Genomic DNA, 19,365 nt, shown 5'->3' with positions numbered 1-19,365 from the left:
GACAAAAAATGATATCCACGAGTTCATCATCCCCAAGTATCCCTATAAATAAAGGTAAATAAAATAAAAAAGCTAGCTAGCGGTTGATGGCAGTTGATTAGATGGATAAATGAGCACACATTAGAAGATTATCTGAATATGTCATAATACTGTAAGTCATGATCAAAGAATACCTTTTAAGTCAGTTATACTCTCAGACAAAAATATGCAGGGAATGCCACGATTACCATGTCATACAAGCCCTCGCAGGTTGACTCAGCAGAGATGAAGCAGGATTCATGTGTCAAAGCCATCTCTGCTCTGCATGCATACATTCATGTCTCCCTTTCCTTGTATGCAGAACAGCCGTTTCAATGCCACCATGACCTTTCTTTATCTACATCACAAATGGCACCCAATTCTCTATTTAGTGCACTACTTTAAACCAGGGCCCATTTGACCAGTGCACTACATAGGGAATAGGGTGTCATTTGGGACACAGATTTGTTTACCAGGCACCTTAAATTAAATGCTGAAAAGGCAAAAGCGCAGATTAATCACAGTGACTCCTTGACACAGCTGTTTGATTAAAATCAGAATGACAGAAAGGGGAAATATGTTTCTGGCTGCAATCTTCCGAATCTGATTATGTTCCCTGTCCCTGCTTTATCCCAGCAGCTCTCTCGGATCAGGGTGACAGCAGCATACAGGAGCGTCAGTCGGTGCTACAGCTCCATGCTACTCTAATGCAGATGCTTCATCGTTGCCTCCCAGATAACAATGTCGTGCTCGATCTGACTGAGGATTCCTCACGTCTGCAGTTGGAGCCGCTGCCGCTCTAAATATGCAGCGCTCACACAACATTGTGTTTTGAGGTCATTTTGTAATGCGTTTTTTCTGGAGTGCTATTAAATTACAAAAGCATGCAAGTACATAACAAATATAGTAGTGAGTGAGTGCATACATTTTCGTACTGGTCCCCCGTGGGAATTGAACCCACAACCCTGGCGTTGCAAGTGCCATGCTATGGAAAATGAGTCACATGGGACAGTAAAGTTTAATTTCAATGTTATAGTGCAGTGAGTCTGCTCTCCAAACGCATAATCTGGGATATTTCCTCCTGTCAAATGCTCCAAGTGATGTGGCTGTCTTTAGGATAAAATGACAGACTCAGGATTGTGGTTTTAATCCTAGCCATTGAAATGCTTGCATTCATTGTGTTGAGTTCAGTTATCATCTCTATTATGGCCCAGTGTCTCTGTCTCAGCACTATATAGGGAATATGATGCTATTTGGGACTCACTCTGTGTGTCTCTGGTCAAAAGTAGTGCACTATAAAGAGGATAGAGTGCCATTTGGGATGCAGACTGAGCCTCTATTCAAAGACCTGAATTATTTACAGTTCATTCCCCATTCTGAGGATAATAGGTAAGTGTGCTTTTTACAGGATCAATTCGATTAGCTGCTGGAGAGAGATAGAGCGAAGAGGATATTTTCAAGCTGAGAACGTGTGGTAATTAATGAAGTGCAGCGACAATATTTGTAGTAGTGGTGAGTGGGTCGGCTGTTTGTTCACCCGCACACACACACAATTGCTAATAACCCATCCGCAACCGCCTGACTATACAGTTGTGAACCCTTTGGAATTACCTGGATTTCTGCATTGATTACTCAAAAAATGTGGTCTGATCTTCATCTAAGTCACAATAATAGACAAACAATCTGACTAAACTAATAACACACAAACACTTGTGCTTAAAAAAAATATATATATATATACATTGAGTAATCATTCACAGTGCAGGCTGGAAAAAGTAAGTGAACCTCTGTGTAGGGCTAGGCGTCCCGCCAGCGGGACACCTGTCGACAACTTCCGGTGAAATTGCAGGGCACGCAAATCAAATAAATAATCATAAAAATGATGGATATTAAACATTTAGGTACATACAAGTGTCTTATATCGGTTAAAAGCTTAAAGTCGTGTTCATCTAACTGCATTGTCTGATTTACAATAGGCTTTACAGCGATAGCATGCCATGCGATTGTTTGAGGATGGCGCCCCACATCAACATATTTTTCCACCGGCACAGGCTTCATAAAATCACAAATAGCGATTAAATATTCACTTACTTTTTGAAAATCTTCCTCTGATTTGAAATCCAAAGGGTCCCAGCTACAACATGGATGGTCGTTTTGTTAGATAAAATCCTTCTTTACATCGCAAAAAGTCAGTTTAGTTGGCACCATCGATTTGAGTAATGCACTTGTTCAACATGCAGAGAAAGGAATCCAAAAAGCTACAGTTAAACTTTGTTAAAACAAGTCTAAATACATTTCTATTTAATCCTCAGGTGCCCTAAAATGTAATTAAAATATAATATTTCATACGGAAAGAATTATGTTCAATATAAAAGCAAAATTAGCAGGTGCGTCCTATTCCTCGTGCGCGCCCAGACTGATTTCCAACTCGGGCTCCCAGTACTAAAACTCAAAATTCTTCCTCGTGTGGGAAGAAACAAGCCTGTAACCTTGAACAAAGACTGTTGACATCTAGTGGAAGCCATAGAAATTGTAATCTGGGAGATGGATTTGGATGTGACCCTATAGAGCATGGGCTCTCAAAACAAAATAATTCTGGTTGTTTTCTCTTTGGATTTTCTCCTACCATATCAATTGTGTTATAGTCTCTACATTATTTTAACATTTATACAAACTTTAAAGTGTTTTCTATCCAATGGTACCAATTATATGCATATCCTGGCTTCTGGGCCTGAGTAACAGGCAGTTTACTTTGGGCACATCAGTCAGACAGGAAGTGGAGAAAAATAGACCCTAGCCTGAAGAAGTTTTTAACACCTTCTCTAAAAGCTTTTTGGAGTCAAGTGTTTCAATTAAGGAGATGATATTGTAGGTGTGGGTAGCACAGGGTCCCTGCCCTTTAAATAAAGGCACACAAAGCCTGGTTACTGACTAATCTGTTCTTCTCCAGAATGATTGTTTAGTGTGAACCATGCCTACATCCCAAAAACTTTCACAGGACCATTAAAGACGCATTATGGAGATGCACAAAGCTGGAAAAGCTTACAAAAGCATTGCTAAAGACCTTGGTGTTCATCAATCCACGGTAAGACAAACTGTCTACAAATGGAGAAGATTCAGGACTGTTGCTACTCTCCCTAGGAGTCGGCGTCCTGCGAAGATCACTCCAAGAGCACAAAGGGCAATCCTGAAAGAGGTGAGAAAGAACCCAAGGGTAACAGCAAAATATCTCTAGAACACTCTACAAACAACGAAAGTCTGTGTTCATGTGTCCTCTGTCAGAAAAACACAGAACAACAATGGTGTTCATGGAAGGACACCACGAAGGAAACCACTGCTGTCTAAACAAAACAGTGCGGCACATCTCAAGTTTGCCCAAGACCACCTGGATGTTCCACAACTCTTCTGGGAAAATGTGCTGTGGACAGATGAGCAAAAAGTTGAACTTTTGGGGAAAAATGCACAGCGCTATGTGTGGAGGGAAAAGGGCACTGCACACCAACACCAAAACCTCATCCCAACTGTGAAGCATGGTGAAGGGGGCATCACGCCTAGATGCCTTTCAATCACCGAGGGAACAATAAATTCAAAAGTGTATCAATACATTTTACAGGAGAATGTCAGGTCAGCAGTCCATGACCTCAAACTTAAGAGAGGTTGGGTGATGCAACAAGACAATGACCCAAAGAAGACAAGTAAATCAACTAAAGAATGGCTGAAAAGGAAGAAGATTCATGTTTTGGAATGGCCAGGTCAGAGTCCTGAGATGCTGTGGCATGACCTGAAGAGGGCTGTGCAATCAAGACAACCCAGAAATATTGATGAACTGAAAAAGATTTGTAGGGAGGAATGGTTCAAAATTCCTCGTTAATGTTAGCTTGGAATGGATTCTGTACACCGGTTGCTGGCTCAGACTCAGGTCTCTCGGTAGAAGTGGTGTGGACAGGGCTGTATTAACCTCTATGGGCTAGGTGGGACGCTTGCGTCCCACCTACTCAACAGCCAGTTGAATCCTGTGGCGCGTTATTCAAATCCTTAGATATGCAATTACTTCAATGTTTCTATAAAATATGACTATTTTACACCATTTTAAAGATAAGACTCTCGTTAATCTAACCACACTGTCCGATTTCAAAAAGGCTTTACAACAAAAGCAAAACATTAGATTATGTCAGCAGAGTACCCAGCCAGAAATAATCAGACACCCATTTTTCAAGCTAGCATATAATGTCACATAAACCCAAACCACAGCTAAATGTAGCACTAACCTTTGATGATCTTCATCAGATGACAACCCTAGGACATTATGTTATACAATACATGCATGTTTTGTTCAATCAAGTTCATATTTATATCAAAAACCAGCTTTTTACATTAGCATGTGACTAGCATGTGACTAGCATTCCCACCGAACACTGCCGGTAAATTTACTAAATTACTCACGATAAATGTTCACAAAAAGCATAACAATTATTTTAAGAATTATAGATACAGAACTCCTCTATGCACTCGATATGTCCGATTTTAAAATAGCTTTTCGGTGAAAGCACATTTTGTAATATTCTCAGTAGATAGCCCGGCATCACAGGGCTAGCTATTTAGACACCCAGCAGGTTTAGCACTCATCAAAGTCAGATTTACTATAAGAAAAATGTTGTTACCTTTGTTGTCTTCGTCAGAATGCACTCCCAGGACTTCTACTTCAATAACAAATGTTGGTTTGGTCCAAAATAATCCATCGTTATATCCAAACAGCGGCGTTTTGTTCGTGCGTTCTAGACACTATCCTAAAGGCTAAATAAGGGTGACGAGCATGGCGCAATTCGTGACAAAAGAATTCTAAATATTCCATTACCGTACTTCGAAGCATGTCAACCGCTGTTTAAAATCAATTTTTATGCCATTTTTCTCATAAAAAAGCGATAATATTCCGACCGGGAATCTGCGTTTAGATAAACAGACAAAGGAAAAGAAACCATTCGGTCGAAGCGGGCACGCGCCTAAGCCCATAGTACTCTGAGTGGCCACTTGCCAAAAGCGATAAAGTGTTTCAGCCAGAGCCTGCCTCGATATCGTTCAACGTTTTCCCGGGCTCTGAGACCCTATGGAAGACGTAGGAAGTGTCACGTTATTGCACAGATCCTGAGTCTTCAATAAAAAGAGCCAAGATGAAACACTACTTCTCAGACAGGCCACTTCCTGCTTGAAATCTTCTCAGGTTTTGGCCTGCCATAGGAGTTCTGTTATACTCACAGACACCATTCAAACAGTTTTAGAAACTTTAGGGTGTTTTCTATCCAAAGCCAATAATTATATGCATATTCTAGTTACTGGGCAGGAGTAGTAACCAGATTAAATCGGGTACGTTTTTTATCCAGCCGTGCAAATACTGCCCCCTATCCCCAACAGGTTAAGCGCCTTTGTCGCTCGACTTCAGGCGGTTAAAGGGGGTGTTGAGGTCCACACCATTCTCGGCCAAATGATGCCTGCCATGCGTCAAGACACCATCTGACGTCACCTTTGCCATAACTTCGAGAGACGACAGATCAGAACAACAGTTTAGTTCAGTTCATTTCTGATTCAGGAAACATTGACTATATGACAAATTATTACTTTTACCAATTATTCTTAATACCAATTTCTAAACATATGTCAAAGAGAATAACAACACATTCATGTGTTTTTCCAGCAGCAGACTATGAGCAATAATGTCAAAAGCTGCACTGAAGTCTAACAAGACAGCCCCCACAATCATTTTATCCTGAATTTCTCTCAGCCAATCATCAGTCATGGGTGAACAGGGAGTACAGGTGGGGGCTGAGCACGTACCCTTGTGAGGCCCCTGTGTTGAGGATAATTGAAGTGGAAGTGTTGTTTCCTAACTTCACCACCTGGGGGCGGCCCGTCATGAAGTCCACGATCGAGTTGCACAGGGCGGGGATCAGACCCAGGGCCCCGAGCTTAATGATGAGCTTGGAGGGTACTATGGTATTGAATGTGGAGCTATAGTCAATGAACAACATTCTTACATATTTATTCCTCTTGTCTTGATTGGGTAGGGCAGTGTGTAGTGTGATGGCAATTGCATCGTCTGTGGATCTTTGGGGCGGTAAGCAAATGGGAGTTGGTCTAGCATGTCAGGTAAGGTAGAGGTGATATGATCCTTAACTAGCCTCTCAAAGCACTTCTTGATGAGAGAAGTGAGTGCTATGGGGCGATAGTCATTAAGTTCAGTTACCTTTGCTTTCTTGGTTACAGGAACAATGGTGGACATCTTGAATCAAGTGGGGACAGCAGACTGGGATAGGGAGAGATGTAATATGTTTGTAAACAAACACTTAAGCCAGCTGGTCAGTGCATGCTCTGAGGACGTGGCTAGGGATGTCGTCTGGACCTGCAGACTTGCGAGGGTTACCATGCTTAAATGTCTTGCTCACATTGGCCACGGAGAAGGAGAGCCCTAAGTCCTTGGTAGCGGGCCGTGTAAGTGGCACTGTGTTATTCTCAAAGCGGGCGAAGAAGGTGTTTATCTTGTTCGGAATGCAAGACATCGGTGTCCGCGAGATGGCTGGTTTTCCCTTTGTAGTCTGTGATTGTCTGCAGACCCTGCTACATATGTCTCGTGTCTGAACCGTTGACTTGCGACTTCCCTTTGTCTCTATACTGATGTTTTGCCTGTTTGTTTGCCTTACGGAGGGAATAACTACACTGTTTGTATTCGGCCTTATTCCCAATCATCTTGCCATGGTCAAATACAGTTGTTCGTGCTTTCAGTTTTGCGAGAATGCTGCCATTTATCCACGGTTTCTTGTTAGGGTAGGTTTTAATAGTCACAGTAGGTACAACATCTCCTATACACTTCCTGCTAAACTCAGTCAGCGTATCAGTGTATTCGTCACTGTTATTCTCGAAGGCTACCCAGATCATATCCCAGTCCGCGTGATCAAAACAATCTTGAAGCGTGGATTCCAATTGGTCAGACCAGCATTGAATAGTCCTTAGCACGGGTACTTCCTGTTTCTGCCTATAGGAAGGGAGGGCCAAAATGGAGTATGATCTGATTTGCCGAAGGGACGGCGGGGGGGCTTATTGGCATCCCGGAAGTTGGAGTAGCAGTAGTTTAGTGTTTTAGCAGCGCGAGTACTACAGTCAATGTGTTGATAGAACTTTGGTAGTGTTTTTCTCAAATTTGCTTTGTTAAAATCCCCAGCTACAATAAATGCAGCCTTAGGTATGTGGTTTCCAGTTTGCATAAAATCCAGTGAAGTTCTTTGAGGGCCATCGTGGTATCGGCTTGAGGGAAATATACAAGGCTGTGACTATAACCAAAGAGAATTCTCTTGGGAGATAATTCGGTCGGCATTTGATTGTGAGGTATTCTAGGTCGGGTGAACAAAAGGACTTGAGTTTCTGTATTTTATCACAATCACACCATGAGTGGTTAATCAGGAAACATACACCCCCACTTTTCTTCTTCCCGGATAGTTCTTTATTCCTGCCTGCACGATATACTGAGAACCCAGCTGGCTGTATGGACAACGATACTATATCCCGAGTGTGCCATGTTTCTGTGATACAGAGTATGTTACAATCCCTGATGTCGCTCTGGAAGGAGATTCTCGCCCTGAGCTCATCTACTTTATTATCCGGAGACTGAACATTAGCGAGTAATATACTCGGATGCGGTGGATGGTGTGTGCGCCTCCTGAATCGGACTTGAAGTTCTCTCCGAATACCTCTTCTCCGCCTGCGGTGTTTTGGATCAGCCTCTGGAATCAGTTCAATTGACCTGGGGGGTGCAAACAAAGGATCCAATTCGGAAAATGTGTATTCCCAGTCGTGATGCTGGTGAGTTACCGCTGCTTTGATATCCAAAAGGGCAATGCAAATAGTCTGGGTAGTGTCGTGGACGAATCAGAATTAGTTGGGTAACATAGATAATTAAGATGTTTTATTAGTATAATATGCTTATTTGAGGTACTTGTCATTAGAAAGTGTCCATTGGACTCTGGTGTCTTTTCAGTTGCACGTCTACCTTAGCTGGGGCTCAGACACTTGGGGCCCAGAGAGGGGAGAGGTCAGACTTGTCGTCATGGGAATGTGTCTTTACCTATTTCTTAAACCATGTGAAGGGATGCGTGATTAATGGGGAACCAATGACTTGTCTCCACAATGTCTGTGAGCAAGTCACTCCCTCCTTTTCTTTATTGTGGGGAGGATTATGGCAGTAAATGGACCCTTGTATGTCCTCTCTTAGATCTCACACTTATCCTGTGATAATATATGGCCTAGAGGCTCACTCCCCCCAGTGAGCCTGTCCAGGAGTGGGGTCAAGAGGGGGTTTGCTTGAGATGGGAGTATCTAGAGTTGACAATTGATATATGCCATTGGATGAAATAGTTCTGTTCAATACCGTACCAGGGAGGGACGGTTCTAAGGAGACCAGATACTGGGCTATACCATTAATCCTGTTGACATAGCAGTTACTGTCTGATGTGTTTTATTGATATCTGTCATACAAAACTTAACCTTTGTGAACTGTTACTAAGTATCTGTGGTTTGTCAATGTACGTTGAAGGGGCTGTATCGTTGCTATAAAAGATCCCTGTAGCCATTCTGTAATCACCTCATTAAATTATTCATTCGAGAGAGTGCATTATTGGGGGTCAAGAACTTTTGCAAAAGTATCTTAATTAAGTATTAAAGATGTAGTTTAACTCGGACTGGTGTGTTTAACTCCTCATTTGGTAATGCGGAAATTAGCCACCACAGTAGCCATTTGATTAAGTGTTCAGGAGTCTCATGGCTTGGGTTAGAAGCTGTTAAGAAGCCTTTTGGACTTAGACTTGGCACTCCGGTACCGCTTGCCGTTCGGTAGCAGAGGGAACAGTATATGACTAGGGTGGCTGAATTCTTTGGCTATTTTTAGGGCCTTCCTCTGACACCGCCTGGTATAGAGGTCCTGGATGGCAGGATGCTTGGACCGAGTGATGTACTGGGCTGTTCGCACTACCCTCTGTAATGCTTTGCGGTCAAACAGCTCCTCTACAGCCCTGTCCTTTTCCTGTAGACCACGATCATCTCCTTTGTCATTATCACATTGAGGGAGAAGTTGTTATCCTGGCACCACAATGCCAGGTCTCTGACCTCCTCCCTATAGGCTCATCATTGTCGGTGATCAGGCCTACCACTGTTGTGTAGTCGGCAAATGCATCAATAGCTGAAACAAATACATGAGGGGGTGTACTTTGACAGTACATGTTGAGTGTGTGTGTGCATGCGTACATGCGTGTGTAACAGAACAGGTTGGTGGGGAGAGAGCAGAATGAGAGCTGAGTATGAAAGTCATCTTGAGGTTACTGCTCTCTACTCTCTGCTGTCTGCTTCTGTTTAATCTCTGACCATCACAGAGATAGGCAGTGGCGTGTATTCATGGATGCCAAGGGAAGCCAGGCTTCCCCAAAAATTTGACCAAGAAAATATTTCACCAAGAAAAAAAATCATAATTTTCCTTCAATTCGCATGAGGCTGAATATATCTCACTGGAGGAAGCATCCGAGTGAGCGAAACAGCGCCCTTCTGTCTCTGTATGTGTAGGCCATCTATCTGATGCTTTCTAGTCATAAAGAGTATGACATTATTGCCGCCTGTAGCATTGAATGCAAGGGAAGCCAGCGAGCATTTGGCCTCCTTTCATAAAAAAAGTATAAAATAATAGCTAATCAGCGTTGAGCTACACTGAGTGAGCTCAACTGTGAATGGTCCTGGCACACCAAAGAAAAGTGTCAAGGGAAGCCAGTATGGATTTGGCTTCACTCCTACCACACCGCATGAAGAGAAATATGTCATTGACAGAAACAACTTGAATTGTTGCTTCTCGTTGTGTTATTGTCCTCCATTGGCCAGCTAGCTAGCAAAAATGGTCCCTTTTCTATGTTAACCATGGAAGGACATAGGGATTTGGACTTGAAGTTTTACTTAATTCTCCGTACTGGCCAATGATTATAATGGTGATTCTGATCCAACTATAAATTCATACATTGTGTCCCTGGACTGAGAGGATAGAAGTTCAATATGTAGCCAAATGTAGAAGGCTAATAATGGTAACTAGCTAATGTTGCCCATGAATGGAAGTTAGGCTAGCGAGCAAGCCTTTTTAGCCAGGTAGTCTGACAACAAAAAATCTAAGTATGACAGTACATTCTTTGACAGACCACCTTGTCAACATGAAAGAGAGGAGGATGGCATTGACCTTTCTCTATAAGTAGGGTGAGTCAACATGTTTTTTTCAACTTGCATGAACGCATGCACACACACACACACACACAAATCACAACCATGTACAGCCACATCATATTGAGCTTACATTGTTTGGACTAAATTGGTTTTGGTATCTTTTAGTTGTCAATGTAATTAGACTAAGCATAGGTGATCTAATTATGTTGAAATGCTGAAATCGAAATGGTGCAGGAATAAGTGGAAGCAGCTCCTGTTTTCTTTGCGACTTGCAGCACCTCTCCATGGTTCTAAATCAATAGTTGTTCAGTAGTCCGAAAACATTTACTTGCTTGACCATGCCGTAGGTCGTGTAACTGTTTATTATATGCAATATGCTTTGTGGACTTCACCGGACAGAGGTTGCTCTATGATTTTGTGATGAAACAAAGGTTTGGTTGAATGCCACTGTGTCTTCTTATTTTGCCTGGTTGTAATATGGCTATTTTTTCTGGCTTGGCTTCCCAGGGATTTTACCCACGCACCACTACTGTAGATAGGCAGTGTGATGATCATTACAGGCCTGCCGACCAGACGCGTGTAGCCCTGTTTGCGCACCATCGCCTTGGCAAATTAATGACTAATAAATATTTAAAGCCCCAATGCAAACCGAAATAGACTGGGCCGTCTAAGGTGACTAACACACAACACCTCCTGTCCCATGTTATCCTCTTGGCTCGCTGTACTCCAGCAATAGCTCTCAGACAGAGGATGCTTCCTAAATGGGACCATATTCCCTATATAGTGCACTACTTTTGACTAGAGCACTATGGGGCCTTGTCAAAAGAAGGGGAATATATATTTGGAATAGGGTGGCATTTGGGACAGACCCAGACACTTCAAAAACAGAAGGTCAAGGCTTCATAACAATGCTGTGGCCAACAGGTATCATTGATTGATAGATATGTTGTCGGTGGTTTGGGGGGTTTCTCATGCACACACATGCACAAAGACACAGACACAGGCTCCAGTATAGACTACATGGCTTAAGAAATGCTCTACTGGAGAACATAGAATGCCATGGCAGGAGTAATTTGGATACATTTGAGCGGTGTCAGACATACACACACACACTGCGTTAAGCCACTCTGAAGAAAGTGGCAGTGTCATTTGAATGACATCTGGTCTTTATCACCTGTTTCTACAGCCTTTGAGTGGTCGTCCTTGTGTTGAACTGTCCACTGTAATGCTTGTTTGTTGCATTGTAAATTAGGTTAGCTGTGGATTAGGTTGATGCGCCTTGTTCGTGTAATGCAGTTTATTTTCCTCAGAAAGCCTTTGCAGGTGTCAGGAGGAATTAGCTCTAAATTGTCAATCTTTCTTCTCTCTCTCTATTTTCCTAATGTCTTGCACAGGTCTGTCTCTCTCACTCATTCTATCCTCTGACAGGATCTCCTCGAAGGGGTTTGTAGTGGTGGGAGCCTGAATGTTATTCCATTGGAATATAGAGTAACTCTCAGGTTTTAAGTCTGGAAAAGACTACAACGAATTCTCTTATACCCTTTAGGTTTTAGGGAATTTGCATGTACCTGTCATGTAAAGTTGAAGTCGGAAGTTTATATACACCTTAGCCAAATACATTTAAACTTAGTTTTCACAATTCCTGACATTTAATCCTAGTAAAAATTCCCTGTCTTAGGTCAGTTAGCATCACCATTTTATTTTAAGAACATGAAATGTCAGAATAATAGTAGAGAGAATTATTTATTTCAGCTTTTAATTCTTTCATCACATTCCCAGTGGGTCAGAAGTTTACATACACTCAATTAGTATTGGGTAGCATTGCCTTTAAATTGTTTAACTTGGGTCAAATGTTTCTGGTAGCCTTCCACAAGCTTCCCACAATAGGTTGGGTGAATTTTGGCCCATTCCTACTGACAGCTGGTGTAACTGAGTAAGGGTTGTAGGGCTCCTTGCTCGCACATGCTTTTTCAGTTCTGCCCTCAAATTTTCTATGGGATTGAGGTCAGGGCTTTGCGATGGCCATTCCAATACCTTGACTTTGTTAAGCCATTTTGCCACAACTTTGGAATTATGCTTGTGGTCATTGTCCATTTGGAGGACCCATATGCGACCAAGCTTTAACTTCCTGACTGATGTCTTGAGATGTTGCTTCAATATATCCACATCATTTTCCACCCTCATGATGCCATCTATTTTGTGAAGTGCACCAGTCCCTCCTGCAGCAAAGCACCCCCACAACATGATGCTGCCACCCCCGTGCTTCACGGTTGGGATGGTGTTTTTCGGCTTGCAAGCCTCCCCCTTTCTCCTCCAAACATAACGATGGTCATAATGGCCAAACAGTTTTATTTTTGTTTCATCAGACCAGAGGACATTTCTCCAAAAAGTACGATCTTTGTCCCCATGTGCTGTTGCAAACCGTAGTCTGGCTTTTTTATGGCGGTTTTGGTGCAGTGACTTCTTCCTTGAGTGGCCTTTCAGGTTGTCGATATTGGACTCGTTTTACTGTGGATATTGATACTTTTGTACCCGTTTCCTCCAGCATCTTCACATGGTCCTTTGCTGTTGTTCTGGGATTGATTTGCACTTTTCGCAACAAAGTACGTTCATCTCTAAGAGACAGAACGCGTCTCCTTCCTGAGCGGTATGACGGCTGCGTGGTCCCATGGTGTTTATACTTGTGTACTATTGTTTGTACAGATGAACGTGGTTCCTTCAGGCATTTGGAAATTGCTCCCAAGAATGAACCTGACTTGTGGAGGTCTCCAAAAAAACATTCTGAGGTCTGGGCTGATTTATTTTGATTTTCCCATGATGTCAAGCAAAGAGGCATTGAGTTTTGAAGGTAGGCCTTGAAATACATCCACAGGTACATCTCCAATTGACTCAAGTTATGTCAATTAGCCTATAAGAAGCTTCTAAAGCCATGACATCATTTTCTGGAATTTTCCAAGCTGTTTAAAGGCACAGAGAACTTAGTGTATGTAAACTTCTGACCCACTGGAATTGTGATACAGTGAATTATAAATGAAATCATCTGTCTCTTAACAATTGTTGGAAAAATTACTAGTGTTTTACACAAAGTAGATGTCCTAACCGACTTGCCAAAACTATAGTTTGTTAACAAGAAATTTGTGGAGTGGTTGAAAAACGAGTTTTAATGATTCCAACCTAAGTGTATGTAAACTTCCAACTTCAACTGTAGCTACTGTCAACATATGGTGACATTTTGGTAGAGCATGTCAAAGTCCATGTCATTTTTTTTGCACTACAACATTTTCCGCTGTTATTGCAATGGAGCAATCTTTATTTTGATCAAATCTCTGTCTGCCTTGATTGCATATACAGTGTATTCTGAAAATATTCAGACCCCTTGACTTTTTCCACATTTTGTTACGTCACAACCTTATTCTAACATGGAATACGTAGTTTTCTCCCCCTCATCAATCTACACACAATATCCCATAATGACAAAGCAAAAAGTTTTTTTTTTCTTGCAAATGTATATATAAATAAATGTCAATATTACATTTACATAAGTATTCAGACCCTTTACTCAGTACTTTGTTGATGCACATTTGGCAGCGATTACAGCCTTGAGTCTTCTTGGGTATGACACTACAAGTTCGGAACACCTGTATTTGGGGAGTTTCTCCCGTTCTTCTCTGCAGATCCTCTCAAGCTCTGCTATTTTCAGATTTCTCCAGAGATATTAGATCGGGTTCAAGTCCGTGCTCTGGCTGGGCCACTCAAGGACATTCAGAGACTTGTCCCAAAGCCAATCCTGCATTGTCTTGGCTGTGTGCTTAGGGTCATTATCTTGTTGGAAGGTGAAACTTCGCCCCAGTCTGAGGTCCTGAGCTCTATGGAGCAGGTTTTCATCAAGGATCTCTCTGTACTTTGCTCCGTTCAGCTTTTCCTCAACCCTTACTAGTCTCCCAATCCCTGCTGCTGAAAAACATCCCCAAAACATGATGCTGCCACCACCATATTTGACTGTGGTGCAAGGTTTCCTCCAGACGTTGACGCTTGCTGTTCAGGCCGAAGAGTTCCATCTTGGTTTCATCAGACCAGAGAATCTTGTTTCTCATGGTCTGAGAGTCTTTAGGTGCTTTTTGGCAAATTCCAAGTGGGCTGTCATGCACCTTTTACTGAGGAGTGGCTTCCCTCTGGCCACTCTACCCTAAAGGCCTGATTGGTGGAGTTCTGCAGAGATGGTTGTCTTTCTGGAAGTTTCTACCATCTCCACAGAGGAACACTGGAGTACTGTCAGATTGACCATTGGGTTCTTGGTCACCTCCCAGACCAAGGCCCTTCTCACCTGATTGCTCAGTTTGGCTTGCTGGCCAGCTCTAGGAAGAGTCTTGGTTGTAAGGGCTGTCGGGAGAGAGAGTAGACCAAGGTGCAGCGGAGTTAGTGTTCATCATTGAATATTTAATAGACAAAAGAACACGATACAAAAACAAGAAAATGACAGCCAAACAGTCCTGTCAGGTGCAAAACACTAACAGAAACAATTACCCACAAAACCCCAACGGAAAAAACAGGCACTTATGTGTGACTCCCAATCAGCAACAACACTCTACAGCTGTGCCTGATTGGAAGCCACACGCCCAAAATCAACGAAACAAACCAACATGGAAAAATGCACATAGAATGCCCACCCAATGTAACACCCTGGCCTAACCAAAATAAAGAACAACAACCCCTCTCTATGGCCAGGGCGTTACATCCATCATTCTTCCATTTAAGAATGATGGAGGCCACTGTGTTCTTGGGGATCTTTAATGCTGCAGAAATGTTTTGGTACTCTTCCGCAGATCTGTGCCTCGACACAATCATGTCTCGGAGCGCTACGGACAATTCCTTCAACCTCATGGCTTGGTTTTTGCTCTGACATGCACTGTTAGTGACAGGTTAGTGCCTTTAAATCATGTCCAATCAATTGAATTTGAAAATAAAGGAGAACCACTATTTCTTGTCCCGGAATCCCGCTTAACTGACAGGTTGGAACCTGCTTGACAGAGACCCTAATCTAGCTAAGCTGCTAGCCATCAAGCTAACGAAGTTAGTCCCAGATGAGTTTTGCAAAGCAGCCCCCTTTGTCTGGAGAGAAAATGTACGGTTCCAGCAATGTAGAAGCTGTATCTACTATGGACAAACTGGACCTCTCAGAGTTCCAATGCGGCAATTGTTTGTTTGCCGAGTATTATAGGCTTAAGGTGGCTTCCTTGATCACACAGGTTGCCAGACTACGTAAGAAACTGGCAAAATGCAGAGTGGAATGTTCACCTTTTCTACGCCGGTGCCTGGACGGTGTTCACGCTTGTTGGATGCATCTCTGCCTGGTCGTTATCCGACTGGCCGGTGTTAACCGGAGTTCATTCACCAGGGGAGTTATCTACTGCCTCTCCTTCCACATCTAATAGTGGAGTCGAATAGGAGCATGGCAATCAATGATGGTTGCATGTCACAAGCCGTGGAAGCTGAAGACAGTGGCCTCCCGCAAAGCACTCTACACTCCCAACGAGAGGCCCGGAGCGCTTACAAACAACACACAGTTTCGCCGTGCTGTAACCTGATCTTCCTGCACCTTTTTTTGCTGGGATGCCTGTGTCTGCAGGCGCCGGAACCTACAGGCTCAAGTTATCCTGCCACTCGCCATCCTTAAAGGGTTCTCCGAAACCTGTGAAGAGTGGAAGTATTTCCTTGTCCTTCTTGCCAGCTGTGATTTTGGGCCGCTCCATGGTAAGAAATTTGACAGTTCCTGATGCAAAAACAATGTCCTATCCCGGAGCTCGAGTAAATGACATTACTAAAAAGCTCCTGAATTTACTACGTCAGGACATGGACAATAACATGAGCATGTCTACTTCTGCTAAACTTCCTAGTAAACCAATGAAAACAAGCAAGCATCCCAGAAAACTGCTCAAAATAGCCCACGTTAACATGTTGCTTAACCCTTTCACACGTACCATCACACGGGTGTGATCGTTCTATAGCGGTCCCTGAAGCGTACGATCACACCCCGTGTGATTAGAACACTCATTTAGAATGGCCAGTTTCGAATGACGCAACAATCAGTATTTGAGCTGGCCACACTTTTTTTCAGAAACTATTTACACAAATACAGTCCTTACAAAGTTATGTCCAGAATGTGAGCAGTTTATTTTTGAATGCAACGTTCAGATATTCACAGAAGTATCTATAGCATAACACAATCATCCTAACTGGAAAAATGTAGGCTACATTTGTCCTAGCGCTAACTGAGGAAAGATTGATGCAACACAAGCAGTCATATTTTCTAACTCTCAGCTGACATAAACTACACTATGAATTAGCTAATAGCAATTACTATGCAGAATTAATCACATCACGGGTGAGCTCACCGTTGATCAAAATAATTGAGTACAACACTTTCAAGAAATCGAAAGTAATCCGACGATTAGTTTCAGCGCGCAGCCATGCTTTTTTACCTCACAGAAACCAAAGATAATAAGAGAAGACAAGATTAGTTTGGTCTGTTTATAGTATGCATGTTGAAGGGGTGTCTACCATCGTTCACATCCCACATTCACTTCCTAAAGTTCTCAAAAAATGAGTGAACCCTTATTCACCTCATTTTGTTATAGCATCTTTGGTCTGACAGACGATCAAGTGAAACCCAGAATGCATTGTATGTCAACAAACATGGCTACACACATAGCTGGAATTAGCTTAGCTCATAATAATCAGTACAACCTTCAAAACATTATTTTACACACATACTATGTGCCCATTACAATCTATGCAAAAATCGGAATGCATGATTTATCACCGGTAATTGAAAGACGTGAATAAAATAGTAAATATATCAATAGTACCACACAAAACATTCTCTGATAGTGATTTATTGATACAAATGGCGCGTGCAGGCAGTCAAATCACGGTAACCTCTCACTCCCACTCTGAGCCATTCAGTGTTGTTGTTTATGTATGTAGCTAGTGATCTAAGCTGTAGCATTAGCAATGTCTTTCAAAAGGAGACAACTCACAAATGCAGAAATTCTGGAGTTGAAAAAAAGTCTTAGTCTGAAAGTCAGGAATCAGATTCTGACAGTGACAGAGGACCCCTTGTCTGAGGACCCCTTGTCCACTGACAAAGTCTCAGTTCCCTTTCAAGTTGCTGTTGGTGATGAAGGCAGACCGATAGTGGATGAAGTACAGGAGTTCTGTGGTAGCTGGAAGGCTGCCAGCCATTTCACCCCTCCTGGCCCTGCTGTTTGTGTTGATGAGTCCCAGTCTGGAGTGCAACACCCCTTGCCATTTCCATCTGAGGCAGAGTGCTTCAAGTTGTTTCTGACAGAGGAGCAGGTGGGAGACATAGTAGAGACCAATCGCTATGCCTTGGAGCTACAGGAGAAGAGAGAGCCAGGAGTGGGGGGGGGGGGGGGGGACGACAACCACAATTAGTGAAATGTATACATTCCTGGTGACAGTCCTTCTCATGGGGATAGTAAAGAAGAACTCCCTAAGAGAATACTGGAGCAGAGATCCTATGTTTGCAACTCCCTTCTTTGCCACCCTCTTTTCCCAAGATTGCTTTCTAGTTCTGCTGCTATGACTGCATTTCATCAACAACGCTACTGCCATCCTAAACGACCCGTTATACAAAATAAGAAATGTCAACAGCTGGCAGTAAAGTGCCATGACAAACGAGACATCCATGTCCTCTCCACTGTCCATACAGCAACCATGTCGGTCACAGGGAAGGTGGACCACCTGACGGGAGAAAGAAACAAACCAGACAGAGAAACATCAAACCAGACTGCGTGCTTGACTATAACCTCAAATGTGGGCAGTGGATAAGGCTGACATGATAAACAGCTTTGTGGAATGCACTCAGAAAATGACCAAGTGGTGTAAGATATTTTTCCAGGGTAGCTTCAAAATACAACATGCCAATACTTCTGACGCATTTAGCATTGTTGTACAGAACTAATAGAATAATGTAACTAGCTACATAAGCACGATTGAATATAACACCATAAAAGGTGAGTAACATGAGTTACGTTACCTCGCGTGTCCACGGTTATAAGCAATATACACAAATATATTGTGCTCCATACACACAGTGAGCTACAGTAGAAACGGTATAACACAACACACAAACTATTATAACATAATAAGACACTTACTTTGATAGAAACGCAGTCTGGATTTGAAGATGGGTGTCTGTAGTGACGCCTCTAGCACTGAGACGTGGTGCCACTTGGGAGTCATAAGGCCAGGGTAGCTTCAAAATACAACACATGCTAATACTTCCCTGACACAATTAGCATTGTTTTCCAGAGGTAATAGAAGAATGTAGCTAGCTACCTAAGCATTGAGTATAACAACATAAATGTTATGAAATGAGTAACGTTACATCGCGTGTCTGCAGTTATAAGGAATATACACAAAAACATTATGCTACAGTAGAAACGACATAACACGACACACAAACTACTATAACGTAATAAGGCACTTACTTTGATAGAAACGCACACATTTCCAAAGTTATTATTGGTAAGTTATTATCGATGCAGGCAACAGACGTAAAATATGGACACGTGTATGCAGGACGGCAGATGAGCAAATGTCTGCAGACTTGAACTGCACAAACAATTGAGAAGTGTTTTGGGGAATTTTGTCCGGGTCAGAAATGTCTAAAAAATGAATTGGTCCGCAAAAGTAAAAATTACTACTTTTATGTGAATGAATGAGGCGGAACACACCTCAATTGAAACTGTTATTAGAAAATAAGAAACTTGTTAGACAAGTTGAAAACAGACTATAAATAAAAACAGTCTGCGTGCTTTGGTTTGAGGGCAGCGCGGATTAAATGTACTGTTAAGTAACAATCACATTCTGGAATGGAGAGAACGTTCTAACATCACGTGCATAAAAAAAACTAATGCGAAGGCGACCGTTAGAGATGTTTGGAACTCACGCATGAAAGAGTTAAGAAACAAGGTTCATGAAATTAGTAGTAACAGATGACATTCATATTCTGACTATCTCTGAGTCTCACTTGGACAATACCTTTGATGAAACAGTGGTAGGAATATAATGGTATAACATTTACAG

General features: G+C 42.4%; 1 long non-coding RNA gene across 1 annotated transcript; it reads right to left on the bottom strand.

Annotated features, from left to right (window-relative positions):
• Nucleotides 1-16,407: 16,407 nt before the first annotated feature.
• LOC123726743 (uncharacterized) lies at nucleotides 16,408-19,134 on the bottom strand. Its single transcript, XR_006758868.2, has 3 exons — nucleotides 18,768-19,134; nucleotides 18,435-18,532; nucleotides 16,408-17,649 (listed from the first exon to the last, which is right to left on the bottom strand). It is a non-coding gene; the product is annotated as an uncharacterized LOC123726743 (long non-coding RNA).
• Nucleotides 19,135-19,365: the final 231 nt, after the last annotated feature.

This window comes from Salmo salar, chromosome 01 (assembly GCF_965601325.2).
Source record: "Salmo salar chromosome 01, fSalSal1, whole genome shotgun sequence".
Lineage (NCBI taxonomy): Eukaryota > Metazoa > Chordata > Actinopteri > Salmoniformes > Salmonidae > Salmo > Salmo salar.
Note: the sequence above shows the minus strand (reverse complement) of the source record. Positions and strands in the feature narration are given on the sequence as shown.